The 25,254-nt window shown below is 41.1% G+C and overlaps 1 protein-coding gene across 1 annotated transcript in view; it reads right to left on the bottom strand.

The window, feature by feature from the left end:
• The window catches only part of LOC126693057 (probable disease resistance protein At4g27220), a 44,006-nt gene extending 30,357 nt beyond the window's left edge, over positions 1-13,649 (bottom strand). The window contains exon 1 of the mRNA XM_050388922.1: positions 13,525-13,649. The gene's annotated coding sequence lies outside the window, so the exon portion shown is untranslated. The remainder of the gene's footprint in view (positions 1-13,524) is intronic.
• Positions 13,650-25,254: the final 11,605 nt, after the last annotated feature.

Below are 25,254 nucleotides of genomic sequence, written 5' to 3'. Positions count from 1 at the left end.
CACATAATACACAATTATCAAATTATGTTCCTTGTTACATATGATTTCTATAAAATCTCCACCTTGCTATCCTGCTATGAGCCAGCTATGGGTCCGCTGTGGACATCATTAATGTCTAGTTCAAAGGCTACGATTTGCAGAACTTGGGTATTTGGTTTATAAAATACTAGCTTCATCCCTACGGAGGCTTTACTTTAAAAAAAAAAATTTAATGTCAAAATTTTTCACTCATCCCAATTCATCAGGTTAAAGCATTTGCCAATCACCAAAATAGATAGGAGTGTGAATATAAATTGTTTTATTTTTCTAGAGTTTTATTTTGTTTTTGATTCATTGGTATCAAAGCGTAATTGTGCTCATAGGATTTTTTTTTTTTTTTTTTTCAAGTTTTCCAGTGAACTTTATGCATTTACTAATTACTGAAATAAACAAGAATGGGATGAGACATTGTCCCAAAAAATGACTTCAATGCTATTTTAGTGTTCATTTCTTGGGTTTAGGTCCCATTCCCATCCTACTCATAGTTCGAATTGGCAAACACAAAAATCTCACTAGACAAACGTATAACCTTGAACTTGTATGAACATAAATTTTTGACATTATATAAATTAATTAATTAATTAATTAAAAATTAAAATAAAATAAAAAAATAAAAAAAACACCATTGAGCATGTTATGGCGTGTGTGATGAAGCTTGAATACCATAAGTATAATCCATTTTTTCAATGGTGTCTAATTTTACCAATTAAGTATATATAAAAAATAAAAAATAAATAAAAATAAAAATAAAAAAACAATGTAATGGTAATGACATTATTTATGGTACTACATGCCTTTGGTTCAAACCCGTCCTCCCTCTCCTACCTATTATTACATATTAACAAAAGAGAGTATAAAAAGTATAATAAAATTCAAAAATAAATTAAGAAAAAAACAACTTTTCCTTAGATTATTTTAAAGTCAGTTTTTTCAAAGTATGAATTTCAAAACGAGTTGTATGGGTATAAGATTTTGGATATTCTAAACCACGTTTATCAGTTTATGTAAGTTTTATTAACGTATAAATTTATCCACATTAATAAATACATCAATCCTTTAAAAAATCAAAAGTTGTTAGTTTTCTATACAATCCTCCAATGTACAAACTGATAGGGTAAAGTCATCAACTTTATATACGATATTATTATTATAATTTTTGGACAAAATTGGCTTATGCCCTTTTCAGGTAAAATAAATAGCATTCTACCCCCTTTCCCAAACTAATTAGGGAAATGCCCCTCTTTTGAAAATTCACTTTCTCAAAATTGAGTTAAATCCTATAGTGACATTTTTAAGGACCTATAGTGACATTTTTAAGGACCTATAGTGGCATTTTTTAACTCATGCTCCATGAAATCGAATTATAGGTAAAAAAAATTGCATGTAACTCGACTTCATGGAAATCGAGTTACAAAATGCCATTATAGGTCATTAAAACGTCATTATAGGCTCCTTAAAACGCCACTATAGGGTTCCAAAATTTTTTTTTTTAACTCGATTTTGAGAAAGTCAAGTTTCAAAAGAGATGCATTTTCCTAATTAGTTTAGGAAAGGGGGTAGAATACTATTTATTTTGCCCGAAAAGGGTAGAGGCCAATTTTATCCTATTATTTTTTGGGTAAACTATATACGATATTATTAAAGATTATAGATGCATGCATAATACATATCTTTCTAAAAGAAACCTGAACAGCAAGTACGTAGAATAGGAACACCCTTTCCAAATAACAATAAATATCAAAAAATTTAGTTAGTTGTCACGTTTCAAAACAATGCTGAAAATTAGCATCTCGAGTGTCTAAAACTTGAGTTCCAAGATAAAACTCGAGTTTTTAAGTCTCGATTTGTAAGCGGATGGGTCTGATGTGGAAAAAAATCCACGTGGAAATCAAGTTTTAAAGACACGATTTCTATAAATTGCAGAAAAACGCCGCTATAGGGCTTTAAAACGTCACTATAGGGCTTAAAAACGCCACTATAGGGCTCCCAGAACCTGGTATGGTGTGATCACACTTCCAAAAAAAAAATTTGCATGAAAACGCCGCTATAGGGATTTAAAACGTCACTATAAGGCTTAAAAACGCCACTATAGGGCTTCCTGAACCTGGTATGGGGTGATCACACTTAAAAAAAAAAAAAAAAATTGCAGGAAAACGCCGTTATAGGGCTTTAAAACGTCACTATAGGACTTAAAAACGCCACTATAGGGGAAAATTTTTTTACATGGAACTCGAGTCTTAAAGACTTGAGATCTATGTGGCATTTTCAGTCCAAATTGTCCAGCCAAACACTCGCGAAGCGTGTTTATAAAACTCGGGTTTTAATATGAATCTCAAGTTTCTAAAACTCGAGATGCTATTTTTCTTAAAACTTTGAAACGTTGCCTAACTTACTACTTTGAATCTCTATTAACAGCTATTCTACACATTCCCTCCGTAGAATAGTAAAAGAATAGAATATCATGGATTTTTTTATTAAAGAGTGTTGATGCCCAAAATTGCAAACATCTTGGGTCAAGAAGTAAATCCCAAGACACAATGAATTCGGGCCTTAAGGAGTAGAGAATTAAGCTCAATGTACATAATGACATTAAGGGAAGGCAATTTGGTAATTACACTCACACCCCATGGGCAATTAAATCAAGACACATGGACACATGAGCCAAAGTGTCACACCCACCAAATTCCACTAGTTCCAAGCCTTTCTGTATAAAAGGAACAGAAGAATGGAGAAAAGTCAAGACTTCCTTAGGTACTTCTACGGATAGAAAAAGAGTTAAAGATGAAAAGCTCAACACATTTCTTCAGCAGAAAGACTTCAGCAGATTGAGGCAAATTTGGTCAAAGGCCATTTTGATTGAATAAAGAGTATTTGACCCATAAAGGCCCATGTCCTTTTGTATAAAAGGATAAGAGCAAGAGAAGCCAAACATATCCCTAGCAAAGAGACATGAGGAAAGAAAACAAAAGCAACAACGACAAACAATGCATGAAGGAGAAAGAAACCAAAATCAGAGAAAAGACAAAAGTAGCGATGCAGGTGAATAAGTTAATGTCTAGGCTTTACCATTCTACATCCTAACCATGTAAAAGAGTAGAGCCCACGGCTGACAAGGTACAAAGGGTGTGGTTTGGTAGAGATGGGGGGTGGGGGGGAAGACTTATAGTTGGTATCCCACTGAGCCCACTTTTGGAAATCTACCTTATTGGGAAGATATCTTTACAAAAAATGGGAAGAATGGTAAGTGGGAACCATCTGAAGCATGCTAGAAAGTGAAGACAAAGAATTAGTGGGAGTTTTTGCCATTTTTGGGAGATAGAGAGGTGGTGGCTTCTTGGCAGACTGACCTTTATCCAAAATGGGAGGGTCCTTTGTCGTAAGGCATAGACTGAAACTCCTTGGTGGAATTGTGTCCAACTGAACACGGTCAGAAGATAGTGGGAAATATGTTGAATGAATGAATGCCTTCAGCAGACAAAATGGTTGGTGAAAATAAGGGTAAGAAGGGAAAAGAGCATGGATTGAGTTGTGGTATAAATAGGAACAGTACCCATGAATATGGAAAAAAACAACAAACGGTAACCAATGCAATCTAAATAGTGAGTTGAAAGTGATAAAAAAAAGAGAGAAAAGAGAAAGAAAGTGACATTTCAGAGAAAAGAGAAAGTAGAGTATATACAATAGGAGAGAATAGCATGCATCACTAGGAATCCTTTCCCTCCCTCTGACTCATGTTCCAAACCACATAACTTTATAGCCTTATTTAGTAATTAGGTTGTGTGAGTTGGAATTAAGATCTTTTTAGTCAACATCCTACTATGAATACTCTTTACCCATGATTTTTTCTACAAATTTTTTCATTATTTCTTTGTTATTACATGCAATATTTTTAATACAAATTAATCATTATTCTGCCATACGTACATATATACATTTCAATCCATACTTTGCAAAGTATATTTTATATATTTATATGTGAATATGTATAATCATATATACGAATATATGTATGTCTCAGTAGAAAGTGATGTTCCTTTTGCAAAAGGTGGTGAAAGCCTTATCGCATAGTAGGAAGTTAAGAATGATCCATTCTGCAGTAAGAGATGGAGAAAGGTTCTTTCTATGGTGGAGGAGGAGAATAAGTCCAATTTGTAGCAATGTCCCCTAGATTTTGAATTCAATATTTGTGCATATTCTGGCACAAGCAAAATGGGACCTTAGAGCCCATTCCGTGATGGCTTCAGAACCAACTTCCTTCCTAGAAAACGTCTGAACTAGAAAATGTTTAATACTATCAAGACACGTGTCTAAGTGTTAAGGTCTTCATCTATATAAGGTTTTTGAGTGGCTGATTTGAGATAACTAGGTCTCCAATAGAAGAAGAATTTAAGAGGTTGAGAAGAGAAACCAGATGAAGATGGAAAAGAATTAACTTCAGTCTTATTGCCTGCCTCCTTTTCATACATGTAACATTCCTATATACCCCCCTGATCCAGCTCACAAGTAGGTTCTAACTAACTAACTGCCTTAACAGCATATTTACAATTAGCATATGCTAATTACAATAGTTACACAATTAACATGTGCTTATTACAATAGCTCTAAATCTCTTATTCACTATCTATCATTGCCTTCCCCTTAAAGCACCTTACCCCAAGGTGAGGAGATTGTAATTAAAGATTATAAAGAGACTCCCAAGTTAAATTTTCTAGAGAAGAACCATGACACTAAACTAAAACTTCAGTAACTACTCAAGTCTGTAGTTGCTTAGTCATTTTTCTGCAAAATAGCCTTTGGTTCAGGTTTCAATTGGCCTTCACAATGTTGACACCTCATTTTGCAACCCGCATTTAACCTCACTTGGAGGGTAAAAGGGTAATTTTACCTTGGAAATATGCATCATAATTCTGGCCATTAGATCCTTAATCTCATTTCACCAAAATGATCTTGATGTTATAACGATCAAATTGACTGGTCATAAGCCCTAATCAGACCACCAGATTGAAAGTTATCATCAAATCAAGTTTTAATGGCTGAGATGCACTATCACAAATTGAGTTCGACTATATGTGATTATGAATAATTGATTTCAATTGGTTATAAGTGTAATCAATTTGAAATCAATGATGTGTCATAATTTGATTGGTTAGGACTACATTTTATGGTGAGGTTACATACACCTAATTAATTAGATAGTTAAACATTAATTATTCAATGAATAATTTTTGCAATTATCTTTTAATTAGAGTAAATTTGGAACCAATTAAGTCTGAAATGTGAGTGATTGGAGCCATTTAATGTTAATTGAGAGCTAATTTGGGACCTATTAATGTTAATTGTGCTGAAACCATTTTCTAACAAATGACCTCTGCTCACCATTTCATCGATATCTCTCAGAATATTTTGAATCTGTCATGAGGTTAATTTTCTCAGAAACTAGACATCTAGGGCTTCAATTTGAGCATAAGAATGAGACAATTACGATCATAATTGAGTCAGATATGATTTTTCGAAATTGGCTCTACAGACTGTTACAGCAGTTACGGGAAAACCGAACTTTGCTTACTCGTCACTCTTATCAATCTCCACATTTAATGCACCAGATTTCTCCAAAGGCTAAAATGAGGTCTAGGTTCATGATTCTTTGTCAACCCTCATTAAATGGACTTCTATTCATATTTCCTTCACCACTACTATATAAACCCCCCTCTCCTTCATTCCAAGGCACACAAAAATCCCCTCTCTTCTCCTCTCTTGAGTTCTAAGAAGTTGAGTAGTCTTGTCATATCTTGGTCTTCCTGAGACTTAAGGTATTAAGTGAGACTCACTCTCCCTCTCCTAACTCTTCTTTTCCTCCACCCTTAGGACCTCCATCAAGAGTCCCCTCCTCCATCATATGGATCTTGCATGAAAGTATAATCCACTTTCCTAACTGTTTATTTATGTTGCCATGATGAGAATTTAAGATTAAAGCATGATAATTCCCTTGAATATGTTTAAATTTTCTTAATTGTTTTTATGTGTTCTTCACATGTTTATAGTTATTCATCACATGTTCTTAGTTATTCATCACATGTTCATGCATATCACTAGATTTAATCTTAAATCCACATCAAAAATATGAAAAACATGTTTGTTTAATAATTCTTTCAAATCCTTGAATCTAGGTTATCACCATCCACACACATTCACTAAAATTTATTTTTCAATCCAAATGCAATACTTAATAAATTGAATTAGGGTTTATCACATGCACACACATTAAATTCAACTTGTAAATTAATTGACATATTGGATGATATGATATGAATGTTGGTCATCATAGTCTAGAAGACCGGTTTTATCGAGCAAGGTGGGTGTCTAACACCTTCCCACCTTGTAACATAGCTTCCGAGCTTAGGTCAAGGGTTAGTAGATCAAATGTTTATCCATGTAATTTTCGATTTTTAGATTGTAACTAGGAAACAAAGCCATGTACTTTATCTTAGATTGTATCTAGGACCAAAGTCATGTAACTTTCCTATGATCAATGTAAATCTAATTACAAATTAATAAAATGAGGAATTTTTCAATTTTGGTTTTCTTATTTTTCCAATAATTAAACAAGTGGTGACTCTATTGTAAAACCCTTAATCTAAAGGGAAAAATCTAACTAGTCGAACTTCCATTTTGAGAGGCAATAACACGACTCCACCCATTCACGTGGGTTTGGCCCAACACCTTATAAAAAGGAGCCGGGGACACAGTCTCTCACACACAATCAGTAAAAGGTAGTGTAGGAATAGGAGTGATATTGTCCCCCAAATTCAACTTAAGACATAAGACATTAAAAATAGGATGCATCTTAGCTTTTAGTGGTGACTCTAGCTTACAAATCATGGTTCCTACTTGTTGGATGACCCTAAATGGGCCATAAAATCTGGGTGACAGTTTCCAAGAACCCTTAAAACCCAAGGACTTTTGCTTAAAAGGCTGCAACCTCAGATAAACCCAATCTCCCACTGCAAATGACCTCTCTACCATGTGCTTATTAGCTTGCAGCTTCATTCTTTCTTAAGAGCAACATGCAAATTCTGTTCAAGGAGCTTGAGAACTTCAACTCTATGACTAAGATAAGTATCCACAGCCTCAACCCTTGTAGTTCTAGGAATGTAATCAACCATTCTAGGAGGTGGAAATCCATATAAAGCCTCAAAGGGGGTAAACTTAGTGGCAGTATGGAAGTTGGTATTAAACCAAAATTCAGCCATAGTCAACCATGCAACCCATTTGGTTGGCTTATCATAAGAGAAAGCTCTCAAATATTGCTCCAAGCTTCTGTTAACCACCATAGTTTGGCCATCAGTCTGGGGATGATAAGCAGTGGACATAGCTAGTTTCGTGCCCTGCAATCGAAACAATTTTGACCAAAAATTGGAAGTAAAGATAGCATCCCTATTACTAACTATGACAGTAGGCATACCATGTAGTTTGAATACATTTTAAAAAAAAAAAAAGAAGAAGTGCCACCTTGGCTACTATATAAGGATTAGAGAGGGGAACAAAGTGAACATACTTGGTTAACCTATCCATTACCACCATAATCACATCATACCCTTAAGACTTAGGTAGCGCAACCACAAAATCCATACTTACCTCCTCCCATGGTTTAGAAGGGATTGACAAACGCTGTAGCAATCCAGCAAGAGCAGTAGTCTCACTTTTAACCTTTTGACACACTTCACTCTCCTTAATATGTCTTTTAAGATTAGATGTCATGCCCTGCCAATGCCAATTATGTTTAGCTCTATGTAAAGATTTTAAATAACCAGAGTAGCTAGCAAAAGGACTATTGTGAACATGATTGAGAACCCTTGCCTTGAAGGACGAAGTAGCACTGAGATACACTTTCCCTTTGTACAAAATTGTACGTTTTTAGACCCCTTAAAACACAAGTTGATTAACTTAGTTATTTAGCCAAGTGATTGCTTAGATAAATTATTCAAGTCTAGGTTAACACAAGTAAATCATATCAAGTAAATAATGCAGAAAATAAAGAACACAACGATACGATAACCCAGAAAAACCAAACAGATAAAAAACCTGGAAAGGATTTAACATAGCTATCCTCAAGGTAAAACAGATCCACTATGAAAGAATTAAAGTTTTACAATAGCGACTTAGACCACTAACATCTTATTGCTACCTCGAGTAGAAAACTTACTACCACGACCACGTGATAACTTTGAGTCCACGGACTACTTCTTTCTTGGATTCACAGCAACCACAAGCACTCCAACTTGTGTGTTTCTTTAAGCTCTTTATGCAGCAACTAAAGTGATCACCAAGCTCTTAACATCAATCTTGATCTTGATAACCCTAAGTATGTATGAAGGCAAACACATCTAGATCTCACAAGAGATTCATATACACAACATATCAATAACCTTTAAAACGTGGCCAGGGTTTTTCATTTTATACTAGAAACAAAACATAAAACCCTACACATCATATGGGCTTGGGCTTGAGTTGGAAAATTCTGCAGAAAAACAATCTTCACGAGCTTCGATCAATCGAGCTTTGCAGATTTACACATTAAATCCTGCAGTACACTCGATTCCAACTTTACATATAAACACACTTTGAGCAGCCTAAATCTAGACTGAATGTTTTGATCATGGTTTGCCAACATATACATAATGAAGTTCTAATACATTAGTTCCTAATTCCTTAGAACCTAACAAGAATTATACCATTTTACAGAGAAAAGCCTAGCTTGCTACAAGTTTGGTGATGCAAATCATGAAAAAGTGATTGTAATGAGAATCCTCATGATAGCTCGCCTTTAGATCCACTGTCCAATCTAAGCTAGGAAAGGAAATTAAGAACAGATAGCCACCACTATCATGCAAAGGCACATGATCTTCGTCCCTCCTAGAAGGAGCATATACTACCTTATTCTCCACCCCTTTTTTTTATACTCAACCACAAACCCATAGCCCAATAGTTTAGTAATCCATTTTTGATGTGCTGGAGTGCCAACTCTTTGTTCTAACAAAAATTTAAGGCTTTGTTGATCACTCTTGACAATAAAGGGCTTGCTTACAAGGTATGACCTCCATTTCTTAGCAGCAGTCAATAGAGTTAAATGGTCCTTCTCATATGTAGACAAACATAAGCTTTTACCCTTCAAAACTTGACTGTGAAAGGCAATAAGTCTGGCCTTCTGCATTAGCACAACTCCTAAACCGTTTCTTAAGGCATCACATTCTATAAGGAAAGGTTGAGAAAAATCTGGTAAAGCCAAGATTTGTTCAAAGGCTTATTAAGCAAAATCGTTCCAAAGAAAGGCATCATTTTGGAGAAGAGTTGTAAGTGGAGCAACAATCTGACCATACCCTTTGATGAATTTTCTAATACCCTATAAGGCCAAGAAAACCTCTGAGGGCCTTCACACTCTTAGGCACAGGCCACTAAAGCATAGATGCAGTCTTATTAGGGTCAGTTCTAACACCATATCCAGAGATTGTGCCCTAAGTACTCTACCTCCTTACACCCAAACTTACATTTAGACATCTTGGCAAACAAGTGACATTGTTGTAACAATTCTAACACTAACTTGAAATGTAGTAAATGGTCTTGGAGAGTTCTATTATAAACTAAGATATCATCAAAGAAAACCAAGACAAATTTTCTTAAAAGTTGTCTGAACACATCATTCATTATAGACTGAATTGTGGATGGAGTATTAGTTAAACCAAAGGGCATAACAAGAAACTCATAATGACCTTTATGAGTTTTAAAGGCTGTTTTGGAAATGTCTAAATCCTTCATCCAAATTTGATGGTAACTGTATCTTAAATCCAACATAGAAAAAATTTGGGAGCCTCTTAGTTCGTCTAATAGTTCATCCACCACTGGTACAGAATATTTATCCTTAATAGTGGCATGGTTTTCAAGCTCTATAATCTACACACATATGCCAATTACGATAAGCTTTTCTAACTGGCAAAATAGGTGAGGAGAAGGGAATTTGGCTTGGCCTAATGTACCCTAATTCTAGTAATTCAGAAAATATTTTCTCTGTTTAAATTTTTGATAATAGGGATACCTATTTGGCCTTTCACAAATGGGTTGCACCCCTTCCTTCAAGTTGATTGAATGTTCATGCCTCTTGCTGATGGCAGGCCAGTTGGAGTGGCAAAGAGGTTAGGAAATTGAGAAATAATGTCATTGATTTTTGGTAATAACTAGTTTGGACCCTCTAGATTGCTTGGTATGGTGATCTGCAAAATAAGCCCTCTATTGGATGGAACTTTGAAGACTCTATCATCTTCTTAAAGGGTTGTAGCAGAGGGTTGTAAACCATGTAAAAGAATAGATCTACCCAAATGTTGGAATTGCATTGTAAGGAGCTTGAAATCCCACTAAATTAAGCCCAAAGTCACCAACCACTGAGTACCTAAAACAATGTCACACCCCCCATAGGTAAAATATTCAATTTTAGCAAGAATAAATGGTTTTGGATGTATGTAGGAATTGCAGAACATAAGCTTTCAGTCACAAGAGCCGCCCCATTAGCCACCTTAACTTCAAACCTCTCTATTGATGTCACTAGTAGTTGCAAGATTACAATTACAGATGAGTCTACAAAATTTTGGGTGCTGCCAGTATCAATCAAAATAATGACCCAATGCCCATTAATTTTGCCTTTCAACCTCATGGAGCCTGAGGTAGGGGTACCAACTAATGCATACAGTGTTATCTCCACTACTGCATCAGACAAAGAATTTGAAATCTATGGTTCTAGTGTTACTTTAATGGTCTCTGGATCAGAAAGATCTTCTATCTAACATGTAGGTTTGGAATCGGAGTTTAGAAACAAACTCTCCACGTTGTATAGCTTTGGAGGAGTCTTGCAATTGTGCCCTGGTTGCCATTTTTCATCATAATGAAAACATAATCTTTTCTTTTTCCTATCTTCCACTTGTGTTGTAGACAACCTTTGTACACGTAGTTTATCCTTAATTTCAGGCTTACTCTCAGCTCTGATATTTGGTACTGGACCCAATGGAGGATCTGTTATCCCATCAAATCTTTGAGCTTCTTTTACTAGTGAGCAAATATTCTTCTTGGATTTTTGCCAACCCAAATGCAGAATTGAGATTTTATGGATTCAACATCTCAATGGGAAGATGTATTTCATCCTTGAGGCCACTGGGAAAGTAGCTCAATTTGTGTTTATCAGATAACCCTTTAATGCGATTGGTCAGCAACTCGAATTGTCCTTTGTAAACAAGAACATAACTAGTTTACCTTAACTTGGTCAACGCTTCCATTGGATCATCATAAGCTGAGCTACCAAATCTTGTATGTAGAGCTTTCACAAATGAATCCCAACTTGTAAAGATTCCAGATTCTTCAGCATCTTGAAACCACACAAGAGCTTTATCTTCCATGTGGTATGATGCTAAGAGAATACGCTGATTCAATGGAGTGTTATATAGTTAGAAATATTGGTTTGCTTTGTACACCAAACACACAAGATCTTCACCCTTGAATCTTGGAAATTCCAACTTCAGAGATTTTGGCACCATTATGGTTGAACCATTACCTGGAGAAACTTCAAGTTGAATAGATCCCCGAGCCTCTTCATTGAGTCGTCGCAGAATCGTAGTCATTGCATCAAGTTTTTGGTTGATTTCATGAATTTCATGATCATGGTTCTTGGTTGTTCTAGCAAGAATTGCTAGCTTTTCATTGAATTGGGTATTGGATCGTGTTTCTATCATGGTGACAAACACACTAGCTCTAATACCAATTCTTAAGACCCTAATCTATATAAAGTTTTTGAGTGGCTGATTCGAGATAGCCAAGTCTCCAATAGAAGAAGAATTTAAGAGGTTGAGAAGAGAAACTAGAAGAAGATGGAAAAAGAACTAACTTCAGTCTTATTGGGATAAAATGGGTAACTAACCCTAATTTTCTAACTATTTAGTTAGTAGGCTCAGTTATCAAAATAATTTATTTATTAGCATCTCGAGTCTAAGAGACTCGATTTTGGCCTATAAATCGAGTTTTTGAGGGTCGATTTTCATGCTCTAATCGGGTCCGAGGTGGCACTTTTGTCAGGAGGCGTCCACCTGTAAATCGAGTCTCTAAGACTCGATTTACATCTACAGTACAAATATTTTCAAGTTTCAAGTGTCTGGGTCGTTCTTCTCCCATTCTCATTTCTCAAACTTCCAAAGTGCCAAAAAACCCAAGAACAAAATCAAATCAAACTGAAAACCCAAGAACAAACTGACCCAGGCCAACGCGACGCTGGCCCAGGTCGCGCGGCTTGGGTCGCGCGGGGCCCTCCTGGGCCAGCGCGACCTAGGTCGACGAGCTCGGACCACGGGCGGCGCTGGGCAAGGTTGTTGCGGACCGTGACGAACGTCGCCGGAGCGATCGACCTCCTCGGCGGTCCAGAACGAGGCATCGGCCTTCTTGTACATCTCCCAGATCTCCGGGTACTGAATCGGGAACATGCAAAACTGATCTGGGTTCGGTGCTAGCAATGGCTCTTCAAGATTGAAGGCATACTGGTATTTGAAATTTGAAAGAAATTTGGGTTTTGTTTATATGATTTTGGGGTGATGAGAGAAGCTTATATAATGGTTATAAATCGAGGCTTAAAGACTTGATTTTCAGCTGATCTGATGTGGAAAAAATGCCACATCAGGCCATAAAAATCGAGTCTATGAGACTCGATTTATAGGCGAAAATCGAGTCTCTTAGACTCGAGATGCTAATAAATAAATTAGTTTGATAACTGAGCCAACTAACTAAATGGTTTGAAAATTAGGGTTAGTTACCCATTTTATCCGTCTTATTGCTTACCCCCTTTTTCATACATGTAACATTCTTATATATCCCCTGATCTCTAACTAACTGCCTTAATAGTATATTTACAATTAGCATGTGCTAATTACAATAGCCACACAATTAACATGTGCTTATTACAATAGCTTTGAATCTCTTATTCACTATCTATCACTAGGGTACAAAAAGTTAAAAATAAATAAATAAATAAACCACCGGCAACAATTGTTCAAATCAACTAAAATTTGGAAGGATGCCGATTGAGGGTTTAAACCGATAAGCCATAATCTATGTCCATTTGAATTTTTCACCTTCAAAATTAATTTTATCAATAGGAAAATTGGTGTAGAATTAATGCGTTCACAACACATTATGGCCAAATCCTCAACATCCACAAGGTGTCGAATTTTCAAATCATTTTATGCTTGCACTTACATTCTCACCTTTCTTTTGTCTTCTTGTTCTTTTATTTTAATTTATAAAAAATTTATTGTTGTATTTCTCTATTTTATTCTTGTGTGTATTTTTGTGAATAAAGCTTCTTGTTTAAGATGTATAACTACAAGTCCACAATCACTTAATTTAAACAGCAAAAATATAAAAGTTTGTGAAACTATGTGCAAATTAAAGTAGCATTACCGGCCGTATCAGTAAAACGTACAAATGGATCCTCTGTTAAGCTGCAAGATATGCAAATATGGTGGCGTCTTCCTTTTTGTGTCTCATTTGGTCCCCAAGTGATTACTGATTAGGCCTGCATTCCTCAACTAATTATCAGCATAAATAACTAACTTAACCAATGAAAATGGAATAACATTAAACAAAACTACAGTCGTTGCTAACTAATAACTCTAAACTACAAGTCTATCAATTCTTCAATAGAAAATAACTAGTCAACAACAGATAGTCTAACAAGGCATGTCATTTAGTACTAGACTCTTTCATTTTTGAACACCAACGACTTGTCACTAACATTGCCTTTGGTTGAAACTATGATTCTCTCTCTCTCATTCTCATCTGAGGATTAATTTTAGGATATGGGTTCGGTCCTGTTGGTGAAGTCACTGTAGAAAGAGATACAACGGCTTTAATTTTAGGATATGGGTCTGGTCATTGTTGTTTCATGCACTATGATTTGTATTTAATTGACTTGAAGCTCCCCTATGGCTCCGGCCATAGTGAAAAGATTAACACTTAACAGAGTGATGAGGAGGTTTTCTCCGTTTGCTGACTTGTAATTTTTATTAATTGACATGGCATTTCTTTTATAGAGCAGTTGATCATATTGTAACCTTGAGTGTGGGTGATTTCATTGCCAAATGGTATAAGTCAAGCTCAAAGCAACATGTCTATCCATAGTTGGTCCTGTGAATTTAGCCCATCAGCTCAATAAATCAAACTCGATCAGATTTAACCTAGACTGATCTCCAAGGTTTATTTTTCATGGATTGATGAGTTGGATTATAATTTTTTTTTTTAATTTATAAAGCTTAGGTGTGGTTTGGGTTCAAGCTGGCATAACAAAAGTTACTTGACCCAATTCCCACTATTAATATTTTATAAAATATGTATTCTAGATTTGTAAGTATGATTTATTTTAAATTTTAAAAATTAGTTTAAATTAGCTAGTTTGATTTACTTTGAGAATTGGTATTGATGAAAACGAAACATTAGATCTAGTTGTATAATTTATAATAATTTATTGAATAGGGAGATTAAATATTTAAATGAATACCTAAACTTTTTATTAGGTCACAAAAATCATCATAACCTAACAGCCTAACTCAACCTAATCCTTGCATGTTTGGTAGAGTTGATTTATAAAGCAAAATATATATATATATATATATATATATATTATTGTTGAACTACTATAAACTATAATTTTTTTATCTTTTTTTTTTTTTAGAGACTTTCAACCTATGACATCCGCTTTTGATGATAAATTTTTATCATCAAACTAAGACATCAATCGGTTTTTGATATATGAGGGAATTAAACCTTAGATCTCTTATTCAACCATCAGAGACTTTATCATTTGAGTTAATTGGAACCCATTTGTTTTTCTTTTTAGATCGTGTGTATGTGGTGGGGGGTAAAACTTGATCACATCTTCTATTCACCAAAAAAAAAAAAATGATTTGGCCTAACATAAACACAAAGAATTTATGGATTTTTTTTTTTTTTTAAAACTCAAGTGGGTTTAGGTTATTCAAACTAAATAAAAGAAAAAAGAAAACAAAACTCAAACAATAAAGAATGAAAAACTTGCATTTAACATTAATTGCTCCTAATTGTTTTGTTTCACCTGCTCCTAAAAATGCTAATGGTAATTGTGGGGCCCGGCCAAAAAATGATGGGCTATTCCAAGCTCAGGCCCGTCCGAGGAGCGTCCTGTCCAACGAAAAGCCTCATATGAAGCGCTATTCAACCCCAATAGCGTCAAGGAAACCTGTCCGAGGAGTAACTCCTCCTCGGACATCGCGAAGCCCAGACTAGAAACTTGCCCCAGCCATTTCAGTTCGTCTTCCCAACATATAAAACGAATTAAATTCAAAATATCTCACGGAAGGCTACCACCACATTAATTGCGCCCCAACCACCCTCTTGGCCGCATTAATGAGGAAAAGACTCCTGAACAGTACCGCCTTGGCCTCTGCAACTCACAAAGGGTCTGATGAGGGCGTCTGATGGGACAGGTGCTCGAGTGGATGCTTAGATGATTAACAAGTGTAAGGCTGGGATGAAAAGAAGAGAAATATATAATGTAGTGGAGTCCCTCAAAGAAGGGGATGAGAGAACTGTATCAGAAACAAAAAAGAAATAAAATCAGACTTGAGAAAGATCCATTCTGGTGTTTTTTCCTATTTTCCTTTTGCAAACCATACTGCCCATGCATAAGACCGAACAAGTTCACTGAGATCAAGTTCTTTGACCCATCCTCTACAAAGAATTATTGTGGGTTGCGCTTTGGGCCAGGGCCTAATCAACATGAGTTGGGCCAGGAAAATCGTGTAACCACAATTGGCGCCGTCTGTGGGAAGAGCTAGGGCATCAGCTAGTGCAACAGTCAAGCATGGAAGAACTAGATCCACACCAGGACGATCCTCACCAAGCTAACTCCCAACGAACACGACCTGCCGAGTCCCAGAGGCAAAATAACCCAACCAACCCAGGCGGGAGAGGGAATCGTGAGGGGAGTGTGCATACCACCCGGACGAGCCAGAGTCACACTCAGATAGGAAGTCACGTGTCTCAGAGGCGAAATAGTCACCAGGCCATGAAGCGAGAGATAGATGACCTAAAAAGGAAGTTACGACGTGCGCAGCGAAGACGATCTCCCTCTGACTCAGGCGAGTCTTCTAATCTGGAAGACGTGAGTTACAGACGAAGGTCAAGGACCCCCCCAAGCGAAACCTTTTCTTACGAAAAGGAACCACGCATTGTACGAAAGTATGAGCGCCCGTCCAGCAAAGGTTCAGGGAGCGACGCCATGAAGAAGGCGTTGGATCAGGTTTCAAGATCACCCTTCACGAATAGAATCGAAGGGGCTAAGATGCCAGGACAGTTCAACCAACCGGCGTTCGCCATTTATCACAACAAAGCAGACCCGGTGGAGCACGTGAGTCAGTTTAATCAAAAGATGGCAATTTACTCGCAAAACGAGGCCCTGATGTGCAAAATCTTCCCCTCTAGCTTGGGGTCGATGGCAATGAGATGGTTCAACAGCCTGAAGACAAACTCCGTAGGCTCCTACAAGCAGCTCACTCAAGCTTTTTGCTCCCGTTTCATTACAAACACCAGAGTCCCTCGACCTCTCAGTTCGCTGCTGTCCTTATCCATGCATGAAGGAGAAACCCTGAAAGCGTACTCGGATAGGTATTGGGAGGTGTATAACGATTTAGATGACAACCATGATAACGTTGCTATCAGCACGTTCACAAGCGGCCTCCCCACCGGGCATGGCTTAAGGAAATCCCTCACTGGGAAACCAGCTACTGACGTCCAACAACTGATGGATAGGATCAACAAGTACAAAAGAGTGGAGGAGGATCAGCTGCAAGGGAAGGGCAAGGAGAAGGTCATCCCCTTTAAAGCAAATGATTTCAGAATGGAACGTCACAATCCTGGTCAGCCGAGGAGAGATTTTCCGCGACAGGCTGGGCAGAGCACCCCGCAAACAGTGAATGCCGTATTCAGAGAGCCGGTACAACAAGTACTAGAGAAAGTAAGGGATGAACCCTATTTCAGATGGTCGGGAAAGATGGCTGGAAACCCTGCCAATCGTAATCAGAACTTGTATTGCCAATATCATCAGGACCACGAGCATACTACTGAGGACTGCAGGAATTTGTGGAATCACCTGGATCAATTGGTCCGAGAAGGAAAGCTACGTCACCTGCTGCACCCATCAAGCGGCCATCCTGGCCAAGCGACACAAGAGCCTCGAAGGGACGTGTCTTTAAGACCCCCCACCGGGACGATACATGTCATCCTCGCTGCACCAGGAAGAACTGGGCCACCCATCCCTAGGGTATTGGCCGTGGACCACCTTCCCTCCGAGGGCAGACAAAAGGAACCCAAAAGGATAAAAAAGGGAAGCTCTTTGATACTGGGATTCTCGGATGAGGATAAGGAAGGAACAATTCAACCTCACGATGACGCCTTGGTGGTCACCTTGCGGATTGGGGGTTTCGATGTGAAAAGGGTATTAGTAGACTCTGGAAGTGCGGTGGAGATAATGTACCCCGACCTATACAAGGGGCTGAATCTGAAGCCAGAAGACTTGACAGCTTATGACTCCCCCCTCCTCAGCTTCGAGGGGAAGCTTGTAACGCCAAAGGGGCAAATCCGACTGCCCATACAGACTGGGGCGGAAGTGGTGGAGGTGAATTTCATCGTGGTCGACGCTTATTCACCCTACACCGCGATAGTCGCAAGGCCATGGATCCACAGCCTAGAGGCCGTGACCTCCACACTTCACCAGAAAGTGAAATACCCATCCAAAGGACGAGTGGAAGAGATCCGAGGAGATCAGGCCGTGGCCAGGAAGTGTGTGGTGGCCGCCATTTTACATCGGCCCTTGGTCGAGACCTCGGCCCCAAAGAGCTTATAGCAACCAACCTCCTCGGCAAAGCAAGACGAGGGGCTGGCCGAGGAGATAAAGTGTGAAGGTTTAGATAAGGTTGCTGTCAGCAATGACCCGGAGAAGTTCTTTCAGGTCGGCTCTGAATTGCCCTCTCAGGAAAAGGAGGAACTGGTCAGATTTCTCAGAGAAAATGTCGACGTATTCGCTTGGGACGCTTACGATGCCCCTGGAGTTGATCCCAGCCTCATCTGCCACCACCTGAACGTCAACCCCTCTTCCACTCTGAGGAAGCAACCACCCCGACGCCCTTCAAAGGAGCACGCTGGTGCCATAAGAGACGAAGTGGCCAAGTTGAAAAGAGCAGGGGCTATCAAAGAGGTCTTTTATCCTGAATGGTTGGCGAACACAGTGGTGGTGAAGAAAAAGACGGGGAAGTGGAGGGTCTGCGTGGACTTCACGGACCTGAATAAGGCGTGCCCCAAGGACCCATTCCCCCTACCTAAAATTGATCGATTGGTGGATGCAACCGTGGGACACCCTCGAATGAGCTTCCTGGACGCCTTCTAGGGCTATCATCAGATACCCCTTGCGCTAGAGGACCAAGAGAAAACGGCTTTCATGACGCCCATCGGAAATTATCATTATAAGGTGATGCCATTCGGGCTAAAGAACGCGGGCTCAACCTACCAAAGGATGATGACTCGGATGTTCGAGCCGCAACTGGGCAAGATCATTGAGGTGTATATAGACGATATGGTTGTGAAGAGTAAAAGGGTGTCCGAGCACGTGCAAGACCTTGGAACAGTCTTCGCTATCTTAAGGGAGCACCGGTTGCGGCTGAATGCCTCCAAATGTTCATTCGGGGTCGGGTCTGGGAAATTCCTAGGGTACATGGTCACCCATAGAGGGATAGAAGTAAGTCCTGACCAAATCAAAGCCATTAACAGTCTACAGACTCCTCAGAACCCGAAGGAAGTACAGAAGCTCACTGGCATGATTGCGGCATTAAGCCGGTTCATATCACGATCGACGGATCGATGTCGACCTTTTTACCTCCTGATAAACAAGTGGAAAGAGTTTAAGTGGTCGGAGGATTGCGTTCAGGCTTTCCAGCAGCTTAAGGACTACCTGTCCCGACCACCCATCATGTCCAGTCCGGAGGCAGACGAGGTGCTGTTTGCCTACATCGCCGTAGCTCCCCATGCCGTAAGCCTGGTATTAATACGGGATGATAATGGGGTGCAGCGACCGGTGTACTATGTGAGCAAGTCACTACATGAAGCCGAGGTGCGATACCTACCCTTAGAGAAGGCAATTTTGGCGATAGTGCATGCAACCCGGAAGCTTCCTCATTACTTTCAGGCGCACATGGTCATCGTCCTGACTCAGCTTCCACTTCGAGCCGTGCTTCGAAGTGCTAACTACACAAGAAGGATCGCCATGTGGAGTGCTCTTCTGGGGGCTTTTGATATTAAATATATGCCCAGACCCTCCGTCAAAGGACAGGTCCTCGCGGACTTGGTAGCAGAGTTTGCTGAGCCCTCTATAGAAACGCTGACCGAGAAGAAAGACCTGGGCGGAAAACTGGTTGGCGCGATTTCGGCCGGGGAAACCATGCATTGGAAGGTCTACGTGGATGGCGCGGCCAACCAGAGAGGATCAGGAGTTGGGATAGTTTTAATATCGCCAGACGGCGCTGTCATTGAAAAGTCATTAAGACTCGGATTCTCGGCTACGAACAATGAAGCCGAATACGAAGCCTTACTTCAAGGAATGGCAATGGTTCAAAGGTTGGGTGGAAGAGTAATAGAAGCCTTCTCGGACTCCAGATTAGTGGTCGGACAAGTGATGGGAGAGCTGGAAGCTCGAGATACTAGGATGCAAGAGTATCTGGGACAAGTCAAACGGCTACAGGAGAGCTTTGAATCCTTCAGTTTAACGCACATCTCCAAGAGCGTAAACACTCATGCAGACTCGCTGGCCACTCTTGCCACGTCCTCGGCACGTAATTTGCCACGAGTGATCCTAGTCGAAGATCTAGTTAAGGCCAGTCCCATCAGTGGAAACTCGACCCAAGTCCATCAGATAAGACAGAGCCCCAGTTGGATGGACCCCCTAAGGAATTTCCTCCAAGATGAGATCCTGCCGGAAGAAAGACTAGAAGCCGAGAAGATACGTAGAAATGCTCCTCGTTTTTGGCTATCAGAGGACCGCAAACTTTATCGACGCTCCTACTCTGGACCGTACCTGCTCTGCGTACATCCAGAAGAGTCCGAGTCTCTTCTTGAAGAGTTGCATGAGGGAGTATGTGGAAGTCACACCGGAGGAAGATCACTGGCGCACAGGGCACTCACTCAAGGATACTGGTGGCCGAACATGCAGAGACAGGCCCAGGAATACGCCAAGAAGTGCGATCAGTGCCAAAGATTTGCTCCGAATATCCACCAACCTGGAGGGGTTCTCAACCCACTCTCCAGTCCATGGCCGTTCGCGCAATGGGGTCTTGATATTGTCGGACCTTTCCCCAAGGCTGCGGGGAACAAGCGATACATAATAGTCGGAACCGATTACTTCACTAAATGGGTGGAGGCTGAGCCTTTGGCCAACATCAGGGACGTGGACGCCCAGAAATTCATCTGGAAGAACATTATCACCCGCTTCGGAACTCCGAGAACACTCATTTCCGACAATGGTCTTCAGTTTGACAGCAAGAATTTTAGGGAGTATTGCCGTGAGTTTGGGATCATTAATCGATATTCCACCCCCCGCATACCCCCAAGGAAATGGGCAAGTCGAGGCCGTATACAAGGTCATAGTGAACGGATTGAAGAAAAGATTGGATGAGTCAAAGGGGAGATGGGTAGAAGAACTACCGCACGTCTTATGGACCTATCGGACAACGCCGCGGCGTTCCACCGGTGAGACCCCCTTCTCAATGACTTACGGGGCTGAGGCTGTGCTTCCGATCGAGAACAATTTTCCCACATTGAGGTCTAGCTCGTTTACGCCAAGCGATAACGATGAGTTGCTAGGAAGAAGTCTGGACCTAGCCGAGGAAAGGAGGGAGAAGGCCACGATTCACATGGCCTATTATCACCAGAAGCTAAGACAAGGGTATGATGCTAACGTCAAACTGCGGCCTCTGGGTCCAGGTGATCTCGTGATGAGGAAGATTCTTGGCAGCGCAAAGAACCCCTCTTGGGGCAAGTTGGGGCCCAATTGGGAGGGACCATACAGTGTCACATCCGTGGCCGGAATAGGCGCCTACTACCTAGAAGATTTGGAAGAAAAAGCTGTACCTCGACCATGGAATGTAAATAACCTCAGGAGGTACTATTATTAATAAGAATGGTTAGCATACGTTCTCTTTCATGACTATTTGCCGCTTGCCAGTCTACATTACAATTATTTATAAGTTTTAAACAGAACCCAAGTCCTGCATGGCTCCTCGGACCACAGACTTGGGGGAAATTGTTACTTAAGCCAACTATTTATAAGTTTTAAACAAAACCAAAGTCCTGCATGGCTCCTCGGACCACAGACTTTTGGGGAAGTTATTACTCATGACAGCTCATAGTTTTAAACAGAACCTAAGTCCTGCATGGCTCCTCGGACCACAGACTCTAGGGGAAATTATTACTCATGACAAGTCATAGTTTTAAGCAGAACCTAAGTCCTGCCTGGCTCCTCGGACCACAGACTTTTGGGGAGATTATTACTTGTGATAGATTGGGAGATTATTACTTAAAGGAAATCACTTTTAATACATGCGCACAGTCTAGCACCATCGCGACCCTCAAATGAGCAACCCAAAAACCCATTTTCATTTTGACCGTTTACCTGTATCTACCTCGTTGCAAATGTTTAAAAAAGAACGCTATTGACATACATTCTTAGTAAGCAAAACGAACATTTTATATTAATATTCCGAGTACATTAAAAAGAGAGGTCCTTACAAAAGAATGAAAAAACAAGACAACTCTCATTAAAAAAAAAAAAAAAAGTGGGGCTAAGCCTTAGCGGGAGAATCTTCTTTCTGCTCGGGCTGAGGAGGAGGAACCTCAATGGTAGAGTCTGTGGCAGGATCCTTAGCCACATCAGGCACAAGGACGGCATCAGGCACCGCCAGGTCTTGCTCCGAAGCGACTTGGGCTTCATCAGGGTTAGCTCGGATCTCCGGAGGATAGAAGATGCTCTCGGGCAATCTTAGTGCCGAATCTGCAGGAACTCCTGCAGCATCAAGAGCATGAGCCCATGAAATACCGCAGTAATCCCTGCATACCTCGGGAATCTCCTCAGATAGCCTGGCCTCCGTCTCTTCGGCCCCAAGCTGTCGAGCGGCCTCCTTCTCGGCCTCTGTTGCCTCTCGGATCAGCTGAGCATCCTCCTTTACCCGCCTCAGCTCATCCTCTACTTTTTGCAGGGCAGTTTTGAGGTCCTGCACTGCCTGCCTCTCGGTGTTAAGGTTAAGCTGAGCCGTGTACAGTTGTTTGCGCTGGTCCTCCGCCTGATCCTCGGCACTCTTCAAGCCAGCCTCTGCACTTTTACGTCGGTTCTCCGAATCCTTGAACTCAGCCGTGAGTTTAATGTGATCATGCTTGAGGAACCCCAAGGCTTTCTCCACCTCTGTCCGAGCCTGAGTCTCAACCTCAGCCAAATTGCGGCTATTACGGCAAAACTCCTCAGCCACGAAGACCTGTTGAGTAATCTGCAGACAAAACAAGAGTGTCCTTAAAAGAAAAATATATAATCTAACAGGAGCAAGTAAATGGACAAAGCAGTAAAAGGATTACTTACCAGCGCGAGATCCCTTTTAAGGGATAGGAAGAGCTCGGACTGAGTGCACCGCCTATAGGCCTCCATGTCCCGAGGAAGAAATAGGGGCTGCTCTAAGGCCTCCGCCACGTACCCTGCCCGGCCACGATTATACTCTCGGACTGAAGTAGTGTAAGGAATGGCGAGCCCATCCAGCTCCAACTTTGGGTCCCATGGACGAGGGGAAGTGCGCACTTCAGCAAGGTTCCCCTCATCCCTGCTGTCCGAGGAGGTGCCCCTTCTGCTCCTTGGCGCCCGTGTGGTTTTCTGCTGCTTGGTCGGCTGGACAGCCACCTCGCCTTCCTCAGGCGTGTCCACCGGCCTCTTCTTCTTCAGGTCCGGATAACCTTAAGGCCAGGGTCCGAGACGCCCTAGGGGACCACAGGGGGAAGGGTTTTGACCTTTGATGGACTTGGTCCCTTCGATGGCTGAACCTTTGATGACTGACCTTTCCCCCGAGAGGTCATCAACTCCTTTAGAGACTTTCCCTTTCCTGCCATGGGCTCTACCTCTTCGTCTGAAGTATCGTCCGAGTAGATAACGATTGAGGGAACACCAACTGCGGAATGTTGGTCCTGCTCTACTTCGGGATTAGAAGACTCCACCAAGGGGTTTTGCTGAATTTCCTCCTCGAAGCAAAACTTATCTATCTCCTCTTCAAGGGAAAGACGAGATGATTCAGCCTCTTCTTCAACCAAAACAGCAGCACCAGGCTCGTTTACCGGAGGTAACTGCTCCGCTAAGTAGGGATTTCTGACACCTGGCAACACAACTGGTGGCAAATCGTGGTCAGCTAGGAATCCGTCCCGGGACACGTCAATTCTGGCTAGCCTCGGGCTGCCAGCCCTTATAGCGTGACCGATTGCCTGGAAAGCGCTGCTCAGAGGTTGATAGCCCAAAACCAGATGGGCCGCACGCAACTGTCCGTCCCCGGTAACGTAAATCTCCGACCTGAGAAGATAGTTCAGCGCTGGCACGTTCACAAGTCTTATCCGAGGAGCAACGTGACTTTTGTCTGCAAACAAACCAAGAAAAGTGAGGTCAGATCATGAAATTTTCCAATTACAAAGAAAGCCAAAAATAAAAAATAAAAAAAAATAACCCCTCAAGGCTAAATCCTTTCCCCAAAAAGGATCAATCCTAAAAGCGCCGCACCTGGGTTTCCTGCCCGAGTTGGACAGTGAATACCGTCGAACCACTCCCCAGAAGCAATGAGGAAGTCATTCTTCACGGTCTTATTGGAAACTGGAAGACAAGAGATCAACCTAACGTCCTCGTTCCGGGATTTAAGATAATACCCATCATCCCCGAGGCGGTGACATTCGTACAAATAAGCCACATCGTGCCAAGTGAGGCCTAGATTCATCCACTCGTTTAAGACATCTACACAGCCTAGTATCTTGAACATATTTGGGGCACACTGATACGGCGTCAACCTATGGTTGAACAGGTATTCCCTTGTGATCCTGCGCATGGGAAGTGTCATCCCTCCCTCTATGAAAGCAATCATGGGGATAACGACTTCTCCCTCAACTCTATCGGTCAATATTCCTTCAAGAGGACAGTGCCGCAGCCCAACCCTCGGGGGAATATGGTATTTAGCCCTAAAGGCTTCCATAGCAGCAGGGGTTTTTACTAATTTTTCGAATCTACCCATCTGAACTGAACTGAGGAAATGAAAGTAAAGACTGAAAAGAAAAGTAGAGTCCGAGGAGGGAATTGAAACGGAGAGAAAGGCGAAATGTACTGGTACCTTCACAAAACGCTCAAGGGGACGCCTGGGAATCTCTCTTGGACGAAGCGCTTCACAAGAACGGCTACGGCGGCGTAACGGACGCAAGTGTTCGTATATCTCTGGGATTCGATGGAGTTCTCTGGAGTCTTTTGAGGTTTGCGAAATGCAGATGAAAGAAGGAACTGAACCCCTCTGGCGTCTTATATAGCCGGGAGGAGAGAGAAAAGATCATCCCCGCCTAGAAATACGGGAAGAAACGATGGCCGTTCGATCCACGCCAAGCCGTTGGATAAAGGGAACATAACGCCTCCAGAAGTTAATGGCCACGTCTCGTAAATTGTAGCGCGTCAAAAGTAACGGTCCGCACGCGCGCCCCACGATCTCCTTATTTCCCTCCACTCACGAACATCAAAACCCCGCCTTTCCCCTCGGAGGGAGGTAAAAACCGGAGTTTTGAGGGGCTATTGTGGGGCCCGGCCCAAAAATGATGGGCTATTCCAAGCTCAGGCCCGTCCGAGGAGCGTCCTGTCCAACGAAAAGCCTCATATGAAGCGCTATTCAACCCCAATAGCGTCAAGGAAACCTGTCCGAGGAGTAACTCCTCCTCGGACATCGCGAAACCCAGACTAGAAACTTGCCCCAGCCATTTCAACTCGTCTTCCCAACATATAAAACGAATTAAATTCAAAATATCTCACGGAAGGCTACCACCACATTAATTGCGCCCCAA

Source organism: Quercus robur, chromosome 7 (assembly GCF_932294415.1).
Source record: "Quercus robur chromosome 7, dhQueRobu3.1, whole genome shotgun sequence".
Classification (NCBI taxonomy): domain Eukaryota; kingdom Viridiplantae; phylum Streptophyta; class Magnoliopsida; order Fagales; family Fagaceae; genus Quercus; species Quercus robur.
Note: the sequence above shows the minus strand (reverse complement) of the source record. Positions and strands in the feature narration are given on the sequence as shown.